This window comes from Rhinopithecus roxellana, chromosome 7 (assembly GCF_007565055.1).
Source record: "Rhinopithecus roxellana isolate Shanxi Qingling chromosome 7, ASM756505v1, whole genome shotgun sequence".
In the NCBI taxonomy this organism is placed as follows: Eukaryota; Metazoa; Chordata; class Mammalia; order Primates; family Cercopithecidae; genus Rhinopithecus; species Rhinopithecus roxellana.
Genome location: NC_044555.1, coordinates 40,514,206 through 40,525,606, shown reverse-complemented (window position 1 = coordinate 40,525,606; position 11,401 = coordinate 40,514,206).

Genomic DNA, 11,401 nt, shown 5'->3' with positions numbered 1-11,401 from the left:
TACAATTCAAGATGAGACTTAAGTGGGGACACAAAGCCTAACCATATCAGTTATAAAAGAGAAGTTAAATGTGTTTCCTGGTAAAAGGGTTAATCTTGTAAAAAGTTCTCTGGTTGGCTAAAATTTAAAGGGAATTATTTAGGTTTTCAAGTTTTAAATACTCTAAAGTCCAGAAAATAACATATTTGGCTTATTTGGCATATTAAAATCATACAGGATGTATTGTCAAGTATAAAGTGGTGTTTAGTATTCTTTAAACCGCATTTATATTATGGGTTATTGGTGTGTATTCCAAAATTGTATAAAATTCCTGTAATATTTCTCAGTATATGTTATCAGTAATAATTATAATTATTTGGTTAAATTATTGTTTGTCACAAAAATAACCAAATATCTACCGTGGCTGTTCCGAAACTTTTGTCATTCACAATTGTTCTAAGACTTCTAAATTGTTTTAAAATTTTGTCACTCACAATTGTTTTACCTTCATTATATTCAAGTTGGTTTTATAATCAGCTACAGACCTCCAACACGTACTCTTAAATGCAGGTTTCTAACAACTTTAAAGATTGTAACATCAAAATTGAAAAAAAAAAAAAAAAAACCAAAAAACTACTGATGTGTTCATAAATATTAGAGCTAATGTGTTCATAAATATTAGGCAAAGCAGGAGTTAATTATATTTTATAAACTAAACTAATGAAAAACCAAAATAATTTTTATGGCTTTTGGTTTAAAATATTACTAATTTGTTTGTTTTTCAGAGTCCAGAAAGACTTTATTCTTCTAACCTATTTAGGAAACCCACATTGCAATAATTATAACTGAGGAAATTATGACAGTGAAAGGGATTAGACCTAATCAACTCCATCTTGCTTCTAACCTTTAAGCTGTCCTTATTCATTTCTGAGCATAGGCCAAACTAACTGTGGGAAAGAATTTAGTTTATAGTTTAACTCTGAAATCAAATTGATAATAGCCCTTTCCTGAAAACAAAAACAAAACAAAACCTTCTTGCCTGGGGACCACTATGCATTTGTAGGACTAACAAATTAGCTACAAGATTAGAAATTACAGTTTAGGGGCCACACAGCTCTGGCTGCAAGCATCTGAACCTCCCCAAATTGCTCCTGAGAATAACAGCACTATTGTGAAGCATATGATCAGTGCATGAGATATTTTGCAGACCCTGCATTCTGATACCCCAGTTGACACCACCTAGAACAGTAATCTAATTCAACTCATTCTGTAATCCCACCCAGTAATAGAAGAGAGCAAGAAAACCTCACTTTGACTTCCTGGGATTCCATCTCTAACCCAACCATTCAGAACTCCCCACTTCCTGAACCCCTACCTGCAAAACTATCCTTAAAAATTCTGATCACTGAATGCTCTGGGAGACCTAATTTCTCCAGAATTTAAAAACTATTTGCAAGTATACTTAATTTATGGCAGTGTAGTTATATGCATAAGTTAATTAAGAATCTCCTTTCTTTTTTAACAGGACACAATCGGAAACACTGGTTATTTTACCAAAGCCTTAACTGGAATGGTATACCTACAAACTGCTTTAAGGGACCAAGTTAATTTATAAAGCCAATAAAAGCCCCTTGGCTCCTTCAGGCAGACTGCCCATTGTCTCTCCAGCAACGTATTTCCCTTCTTTCTTTAATAATTGTCTTCCTTTACCTACAATTGTCTTGGTAAATTATTTTACCCAGTGCCACTACAATATACATGTCAATAAACTTGTGTTTTTTTCTTGTTAATATGTGTTTTGTTACAGGGGGTACTGTTGAAAACTTAGAAAGATAGAAGAAAAATTATTTTTTCCTCCCCTACAATGTCCTTCTGTGTATAAAGTGTAAACCTGGCAGGTGTATGTGTGTGTGATGCTCTCGAGTGTATGTGTGTTTTACTCTTGTTTGTATAAAAACTACCCAAAATGTATTTGCTTAAAATATGAGATTAAATAAACGGATCAATAGTGAGAAGCTATCATTTTGAGTTTAGTTGGTGAGATCAACCACATCACTCCAAGCAAATCGTTTACGTGGTCAAAGTGGATGGAATCTATGTTTAGGAATGATTTCAGAAGTCTTCTATTAAGCCAAGAAACAAGAAACAGGATTCCTTTGATATTTCTGATCTGACTTTCTCTTAAACAGAAGCACTTTTTATTGATGCCGTATTAGAGACTCTCAATCAGCATTGAAATTACCATACTGCATAACAATAACTTTAGTTCAAAAATAGTCATTGTTTATCAGATATTCTTGATCTGACCAGAGTCAGCTTCTCATCTCTAATGTTAGGAACAAGTCAATAATTGAAAAATTGCCTACATATGATGTCATAAGTAGGGTCATATAAATAGTAGAAAAGAAATGGCCATTTTTATTCCCAAGGAGAAATGACTATTTCTGTCAGTAATAGACTCTATGTTTTCTAACTGGCTCCAAACAACCATTGTAACTCTAACTTTGCTCATAGGCTATGTAAACCAAAACTATTTGAGACAAGTCTCAATTAATTTAGAAGTTTATTTGCCAGGGTTAAGGACATGTCGGTGACACAGTCTCAGGAGGTCCTGAGAATGTGTATCTGAGGTGGTTGGGTTACAGTTTGATTTTGTATGTTTTAGGGAGACATAAGACATCAATCAATACATGTAACATGTACCTTGGTTTCAACTCGAAAGATGGGATAATGCAAAGCGTGGAGTAGGAGGTGTTTCCAAGTCATAGGTGAATTTAAAGATTTTTTGGATGGGAAATTGGTTGAAAGAGTTTATCTACAGACTTGGAATTAATAGAAGGGAGTGTCTTAGTTAAGATTAGGGGATGTGGAGACCAAGGTTTTTATTATACACATGAAACCTCCAGGTAGTAGGCTTCAGAGAGAATGGATTGTAAATGCTTTTTCTTAGACCTTAAGAGGGTTATATTCTTAGTTAATTTTCTCCTGGATTAGGAAAAAGACATGGAAAGGGAAAAGGATTCTCTACAGAATGTAGATTTTCCCCACAAGAGACAGCTTTGCAGGGCCATTTAAAACATGTCAAATACATGTATTTTGGAATAAAACACTTTGATTTATTTTAGGGCCTGCTACCTGTTATGTTATTTTCTGGTTGCAAAGAATCTGTAAGACTGTTTTTTTAGTCTTAAGATCTCTGTTTTAAAGTTAAATGCTGTTCAGCTGTGTCTCAATTTCAAAAGGAGAAGAGTATAATGAGACCCCTAACCCCCACTTATCATCATAACTGATGACCAACCCCCACTTCTTTTTTTTTTTTTTTTTTTTTTTGAGGCGGAGTCTCGCTCTGTCGCCCGGACTGGAGTGCAGTGGCCGGATCTCAGCTCACTGCAAGCTCCGCCTCCCGGGTTTACGCCATTCTACCAACCCCCACTTCTTATCATATCCTGAACTAGTTTTTTAGGTTAATTCAGGAATATTCTTGTCCAAAAGGAGGAGTCCATTCAATTGGTTGGGTTCTCAGAATTTTATTTTTGGTTTACAGCTATTATTGGTATAGAACAACTAGATTATCTAAGAATGTAATTGTTTGCAATGTTACTAAAGCATGAGTAAAAATGAACCTCTTGCATTGTGTAGTTGTTTAAATGACAAGAGCTATCAAAAAAAAAATCACAATGTTACACAAAAGACTCTTTTAGGAAACATGAAAAGCTTATTTCTTTTTAAAGATATGTTACTGATTAATCCTGAAACGATTTAGAAATTCAGACCTTTAATGTCAACATTGTTTTCAGCATAATTGTTCAATCACTAAATACACATGAGTTTTACTGTGTCTGTGTTGGTTTGAAAATTAGAGAGATGCCAGCTTTCATCTATCTTTTTTAATTGTAAATTTTGGAGTTGCAAGGACTGTATTTTGTATTTGAAATGTTATGCAAAAATTGGATTACTATGAGTTAAAGAAAATTGATTTTAAAGTATGATAGCAGGTGGCTGGATAAGCTTTAGCCATTAGAAAATATATTTTTAAAAAGGAAGTAGAAGAACATTATTTTACACTACGACATAAAAATCCATAATTGCATTTTACTTGTACATCTGGGACAAGTGTATAATTATATTGCTTTTTACTTGCAACTTTATTGTTTAAAGTTTACAGGCTCCAACATTTAATTCCATTATTTTATTAAGGTTGAGAAAAATTCTCAACACTATTTATTTATTTATTTATTTATTTATTTTTTTGAGATGAAGTCTCGCTCTGTTGCCCAGGCTGGAGTGCAGTGGCGCGATCTCTGCTCATTGCAAGCTCCGCCTCCCGGATTCACGCCATTCTCCTGCCTCAGCCTCCCGAGTAGCTGGGACTACAGGCGCCCGCCACCACACCCGGCTAATTTTTTGTTTTTTTTTTTAGTAGAGACGGGGTTTCACTATGTTAGCCAGGATGGTCTCAATCTCCTGACCTCGTGATCTGCCCGCCTCAGGCTCCCAAAATGCTGGGATCTCAATGCTATTAAAAACCGGAAAATAAAATGAGTGCTTAAAAAGCATTCCTTCATTTAAAAATGGTGGTTTCAAATTACTGCTCAAAATATAATTCAATGTTACTATTTCTTAAATTAAAATAGTTCAATATATAAGCAACATATTTAATTATAGCTGTTTCATTTTGGTCTATAATTATGACATTAAAACATTTTAGGACATTATAGCATTTCTTTGGAATTTGAATTCAAATATGTGTACATTTATCACGTAAAACAATTCACGAGATAAAGCTGTACTCTTAACCTAACTCTACATTCAGCTAAGGTTTTAGCTTAGTATCTTCTGTCATTTGTACTCTCTATCTCAATTATACTGGCAGAATGCTATTTTAAATTTAAAACAATGGAAATAGAAAAGAAAACACGTCAAACAGATTCTAGCATTATTGAAGGGTTGACTTTATGATGTTACTGAGAATTTCTAAAATCCCCAGGTCTGTTTCCCAAAAGAGCCTGCCATGACATCCACCAAAATTCCAACTCTTGGATAGTTCTTTGGTTTAGAGAATCAAATGTAAGTTAGTATGTTAATATTTTGATATTCTATTAAAATAAATTAGTTTATTTGATTGGCTGGCCAAAAGTAGGCTGTGATAGGCTTTACAGAATACCTACAGTTGGGCCTAGAGCCTGCCAAGACTTAAAGGCTAGTAGGCATCTGTAGATGAGTGTCAATCCATATGAAAGAGTATCAATAGGAAATTAAGAGCCCATTCCCCTTCATTTCTCATATTGGTGGAGTTTTAATGTCCTGCCTGATCAAGGTAAAGAAGTACAGTACTAAATTCCTCCTGCTGTTGAGGTTTTAGACCATTTATTACAATGGAGTCCTATTTGGTGCCCTGTCTTATCCTGCCTCAACCCTGCGACATACACCATTCTTAATCTTCAGGTTTGCTGAGGTGGATGAGGACGGTTGAGAGTAAAGAGCTTATGTTTCAAGGTTGTTTTCAAAAAATTGACAAAACGTTTTGTAACATTTACAATGAATTTAATAGCACCTTATTATATTGTCAACCATAGCATTTACATGGTTTGAGGAAAAAGAATGTGTGTGCTTGTGCCCATGTGTGTTTGTGTGTGTGGCATTTAATAAGTCTATAAAGAATATATCTCTTACTTGCAAATCCGTGACTCTCTTATGGGTCCACAGTGTGCAGACTGTGCTCCTCTGTGAATCCTCTGCTTTACAGTACACTTGGCCAGTTTGAGAAATTAGGTTTACACATTCTGGGTATGTCTAGATAGGATGAAAACAAAGCAAAACAAAAAAATGTTAATCCAACAAAGCTATACATTGACAATTGAGATAGGCATCTTAATGCAGTAACTGATTTATTTGAAAGAATCATCGGGACAGAATGTCAAATTTTTTCTAATCTAGTTTTTGAGGAAGATGAAACACACATGCATACTCAAGTTCAATAGGAATTACTCTGACAATATGGCAACATGAACAAGTTTTCATTCTTAGAGAAATATATATGTATATAATTTTATTGTTTTATTATGTTTTTTCTTGAATAGAAACAAGATCTCACTATGTTGCCCAGGATGGTCTTGAACTCTTGGGCAAAAGCAATCCTCTTGCCTCAGCCTCCCTAAGTGCTGAGATTACAGGCATGAGCCCCCATGTGTGGAGATTATATATATATATATGTGTGTGTGTGTGTGTGTATATATAGTAATTCTAAATAAATAATTTATACATCTGAAAATAGATAACACACATATGTACACATACATACGCAATGACCATTTCTTGAAATTAGTCTCAAGATAAATGGGTACCAAATTTGTTTTCCTGTGTGGTTAGGGCCTTAAATCACTGACTGTTTTCTCAACAGGGAACATATTTTTAGCTATTGGAAGATAATGCAATCAGACTCATCCATTTGAGACTTCTTATCTGTCTAAAAACAATAGCAGAAGGACTTAAGGGAAATACAGTGAAAACTCATGACTCTTCTACTATGTCAATATATCATGTGAATATTTTTGCATGCTTGCTGTCAAATATACATCAATATTCTTTGGAATCCATATGATATTAATTTATCATCATACAGAAATCTTAATTTATGATAAGCGTGAAACTTATAAGGGTCACTGATTACTGAAATACATGCATTCTACTTTGTTGTCATTGATTTTTTACCTTTGATTAAAAATCTGAAGGGTATCTTGTATATTCTTAAATTTCCTAAAATATCATTTAATTTCACAGAACTATACAAATTATTTCTCATTAAAATCATGTTTATTTATATGAAAATATATATTTACATTTATTGAAATGAAATTCCTCTAGTGTGTTAAAACAAATGACAGAAAAGAAACATTTCTTTCTCAAAATTATAGTGAATTTACTATTCCCTTGTATAGTTGTTCTCCAATATATATTCAAATCAGATAGTATAATATAGTGTTAAGTATCTTTGAAATATATACTAAATTTTATACAGTTGAACAAATTTTGATGATGATTTTGGACATTATAAGTAGATACATTAACATCTCTGTAAAATTCTTCAATTAGAACTGTGTTATGTAGACTTAAAATCAAGCATTTAAGACAGCTTTCCTAGTATACACACTGTGACTTTAATGATCAAATGTATTTAGCATTGGTTACAGAGACACAGGATTTTAACTCAGAAAACTCAGATGCCAACATTTTAAAATGCACATTAATGTTTTTAAAAATTAGCAATTACAAAAGGTATATTACTCCAAAAAATTGAAGTTTTATTCATTATATGATAATACAATTTATACTACTATGCTAATAATATATTATCTAGGGAAAATGAAAAATACTGTACAAAATATAAATTACTCAGTTTTACCCAAGGAAAAATAGAAAACATGAACAAATGAATAGCTGTCAAAGAAATCGGAAAAGTTATCAAAGAATCACTACATTAAAAGTAACAAGCCTAGGAATCTCTTTATGTAAATTCTTTCAAAGAACACTATTTTGATTCTATATAAACCCTCTTAGAGCATGGAAAAATATGAAAACGTTCCAATTCACTTCTCACAAATAAAATAATCTTATAAAAATGTTTGAAGCTTAGTGCAATAAAATATTAATAGATGTATAACGAAATATACCAAGTTCTAAATTAAAATAGTGCAAAACTCAATTCAGAAAGGCATTAAAAGAATAATATCATGACCAAAAAGGGATGTCTTTAAGAGCTCAACCATTTCTGTCAGTGTAAACTGCTGTTCAAAATGAAAAACTAAAATAAAATAAAATGTAATTAAAGTAATGTAAGAATGATTATAATGTTAGAAAATCTATTACTATGATATTCCTGATGAATATGTTAAACATATAAAAATAATTTAATGCACAGTAGGTATTTGTTTGTTTGTTTCTGTCTTTTCCAGAGACAGGGTCTTGCTCTGTTACCCAGGTTGGAGTACAGTGGTGCAATCACAGTTCACTCTAACCCTGAACTCTTGGACTCCAGGTATCCTTCCACCTTAACCCCCTGAGTAGCTAAGACTACAGACACATGCCATTATGCCCAGCTAATTTTTAAATTTTTTTTTGTAGAAGTGGAATCTTGCTATGTTGCCCAGGCTGGTCTCAAACTTCTGGCCTCAAGGAATCCTCCCACCTTAACCTCCTAAAGCACTGGAATTACAGGCATAAGTCACCATGACCGGCAGCACAGTAGGTATTTCTAAAATTCAGCAAGCACCCCTTTATAATACATGCATATAAATTAGAAATTGATGGATATTTCAACATAAATTCATTATTTCACTCCAGTGTTCAAAAGCCTCATTGTGGGCTGAGCATGGTGGCTCATTCCTGTAATCCCAGGACTTTGGGAGGCCAGAGCAAGAGAATCACTTAAGGCCAGGAATTTGAGAGCATTACTTTTTGCCTCTCCAAGCATGCATTTCTTGCTTCTATGTGTGTAGCAGGACCCTCTCTGGAATGAGAGTCTTACTAGCTACATCCATATAAGGCAGGTCAGATAATTTCTTTATGGCCAGTTTTTAACAAATAGGGCAAAGCAACAGCCAGAGTCATATTTTTAGGTTTTATGGCTGACACTGGAGAAAGGAAATGCTTGTTTCTAAAACCCATCTTGGGAAAGAGAAATTCTAGTTTCTACGGCTAGCCTCTGAGGAGAACAGGACTGAGAGTCAGGAAGGCAAAAGGTGAGAGAAAAGACTTTTGCTTCTGAGACTTTTATTTTGGGGTATTGTTTTCTGAACTACATGAAACACTGTTGAACTGTTTACAAAAGTATGTTCAGCATTTATCAGAATGCAAAACTTCCATGAGAGGAAATGCATCTTTTCTTTCACTAGACATGGTCATGCTAGCATGTGATGTCTGAATCTCCCGAGGCTATCCTGCAACCACAAGAGGAAATATTATTTTTACACTGAATATAGCACAGCAATAAAATGAAAAGAAAACTGGTTTCTGACAATATTTTTGAGTTACTAATTTAAACAAATTTAGTGTCATTCTAATTTGGGACTTCTGTGAGCTAATAAATCCCACAATAATTAGATTATTTTTAATGGGTCTTCTTTTACTTTCCATTGATAGTATTCTACCAGACATATATATATTATTGCATTATCCCAAATGGAAACCATGAGAAGTAGTTATTAACACCACGGCACCAACAGTAAATTTAGTATTTGAGAGAATACTGGCTGGGTGCTGTGGCTCACACCTGTAATCCCAGTATTTTGGGAGGCTGAGGCAGGCGAACAACTTGAGGTCAGGAGTTCGAGACCAGCCTGGCCAACATGATGTAACCCTAGCTCTACTAAAAACACAAAAATTAGCTGGGCATGGTGGCGGGCACTTGAAATCCCAGCTACTCGGGAGGCTGAGGCGGGAGAATTGCTTGAACCCAAGAGGCGAAGATTGCAGTGAGCCAAGATTGCACCATTGCACACCAGCCTGGATGATAAGAGTGAGCCTGTGTTTCAAAAAAAAAAAAAAGGGAAAAAGTAAAAGAAAAAGAGAATACTGACATGTCTTAAGTCACTTAGCTCAAAATTTTGTAACTAGGATTCAAACCTAGATATATGGTTTTTACGTCTAAATCTTATGGTTCTTACGTCTAAATCTTATGCTCTCAGCCATTATGCCAATGTCTTCTGTTTTCTAATGATGAATATAATACTGTATATATATCATAATTTATTTAACTGCTATACTGTTGTTTGATGTTCACATTGTTTTATAGATAATATAATGATGAATATAATTTTTATAAATCTTTTGTACTATATCAAATTTTTCCTTAGAAGTAATTAGTAGAAATAGAATCACTAAGTTTTTTTCATGAATACTTTAGAGTATTTAATAATATTCTAAAGGAACTCCTATTTTTTTGCTCCCCAACTACTAAAACAATTTCTCTCCCTTCATCGTATCTACTGTTAAGGGTAAGAATAGGATCAGAAAGGAAAATGGGAAATATAAGGGATGCCTCAGTCACACAGGTGAGAGAAAAGCCCTCACTTTCTAGTATAATGCATTATAGGAAAGAGAAATGCCAGAAGAGGATTTTTAAAAGATAAAGCAGATGACTGAGATCAGTGGAGAAGCTTTTTCCTTGCTTCCTTTTCAGAACTCTGAGAAGAAAACACCTTACAAGTTCCCCTTTCATAGGGTAACTGTATCCACAGAAAAATGATGACAGAGAGAGAGAGCCTGGATTTATGTTCTCAAACTGTCTAAGCTCTATGTAATAGAAAAAAGACACAGAAACTCCTTCATATCCAAAGGCTGAGTGCTTGGTGAGCAAGCCAGATGGCAACGACTATAAATTATATTGAAAAACTGAGCTGCAAACCAAGTGAGATGCACAGCCAGACCGCTGGAAATTCCCAAAACCACCAGAGGGAAGGTATGGCCAAGTCAGGAGGAAGAACTGCAAGATTCTGTCTAAGTAAAAATGAAACAAACTGTGAGTTATACTAGCAATAGAATCCAGCTTTGGATCTTATCAGAATGCCCAGCAAAGGGATTGGACAAACCACACCTCAACAAATAACCACCAGTACACACCAAATGCCTACCATAGAGCTAAATGTTGCCTGTACGAAAGAGCCAGGGTAATGTAAACCTTCTATGTTGGTCACTATCATAAAGAGAAAGGGAAATGAAAAGACACCTGAAAGGTTTGGTAACACAAAAGGCTAATTGCCTAAGAAGACTTTTAAAATTCTGGATCAAAATGAGTATACCATATCAGAATAACTTTGAGTTTTTATTTTCTTTCTTAGCTAGTGAAGGTTAAGTTGGAATGAGACCTTACAGAGAATACCAGGGTCAGCTATGCAAATAAATAATACAAACAGTGTAGGGTGACTAGATGTATAACTTCACTGTAATATGTTTTAAAGTTCTCAATTCATATGGTTGAAATCATCAACCAGAAAGGAAGGTTTGATTTATACATTGTACATTCGATTTATACATTTATACATTAATACTGTAGTGTCTAAGTATATTCTTTCTTGAACTCTGGCAACCCTTGGTATCACTTCAAAAACTCATTAATTTAAAATTTTACAATATGAAAAATTAAAAGTGTTACTTTAATTTGCATTCCTTTTATTACTACTGATGTTGAACATTTGTTCATATACTCACTGGTCATTTGTAATTCTTATTGGGTTAATTGCCTCTTCATGACATCTAACTTATTTCCTGTTTTGAAGTTTTCTTCTGAAAGGCTTTGTATATTTTTGGTTAAGTTCATCTACTAGAATATTTTTTCTTTTTTTCTGTTACGAATTGGAACAATCATTTCCATTTTATTGTTGTTTTTCCCTACGTGACCGTAGATAATATATAAAAATGTTATTCA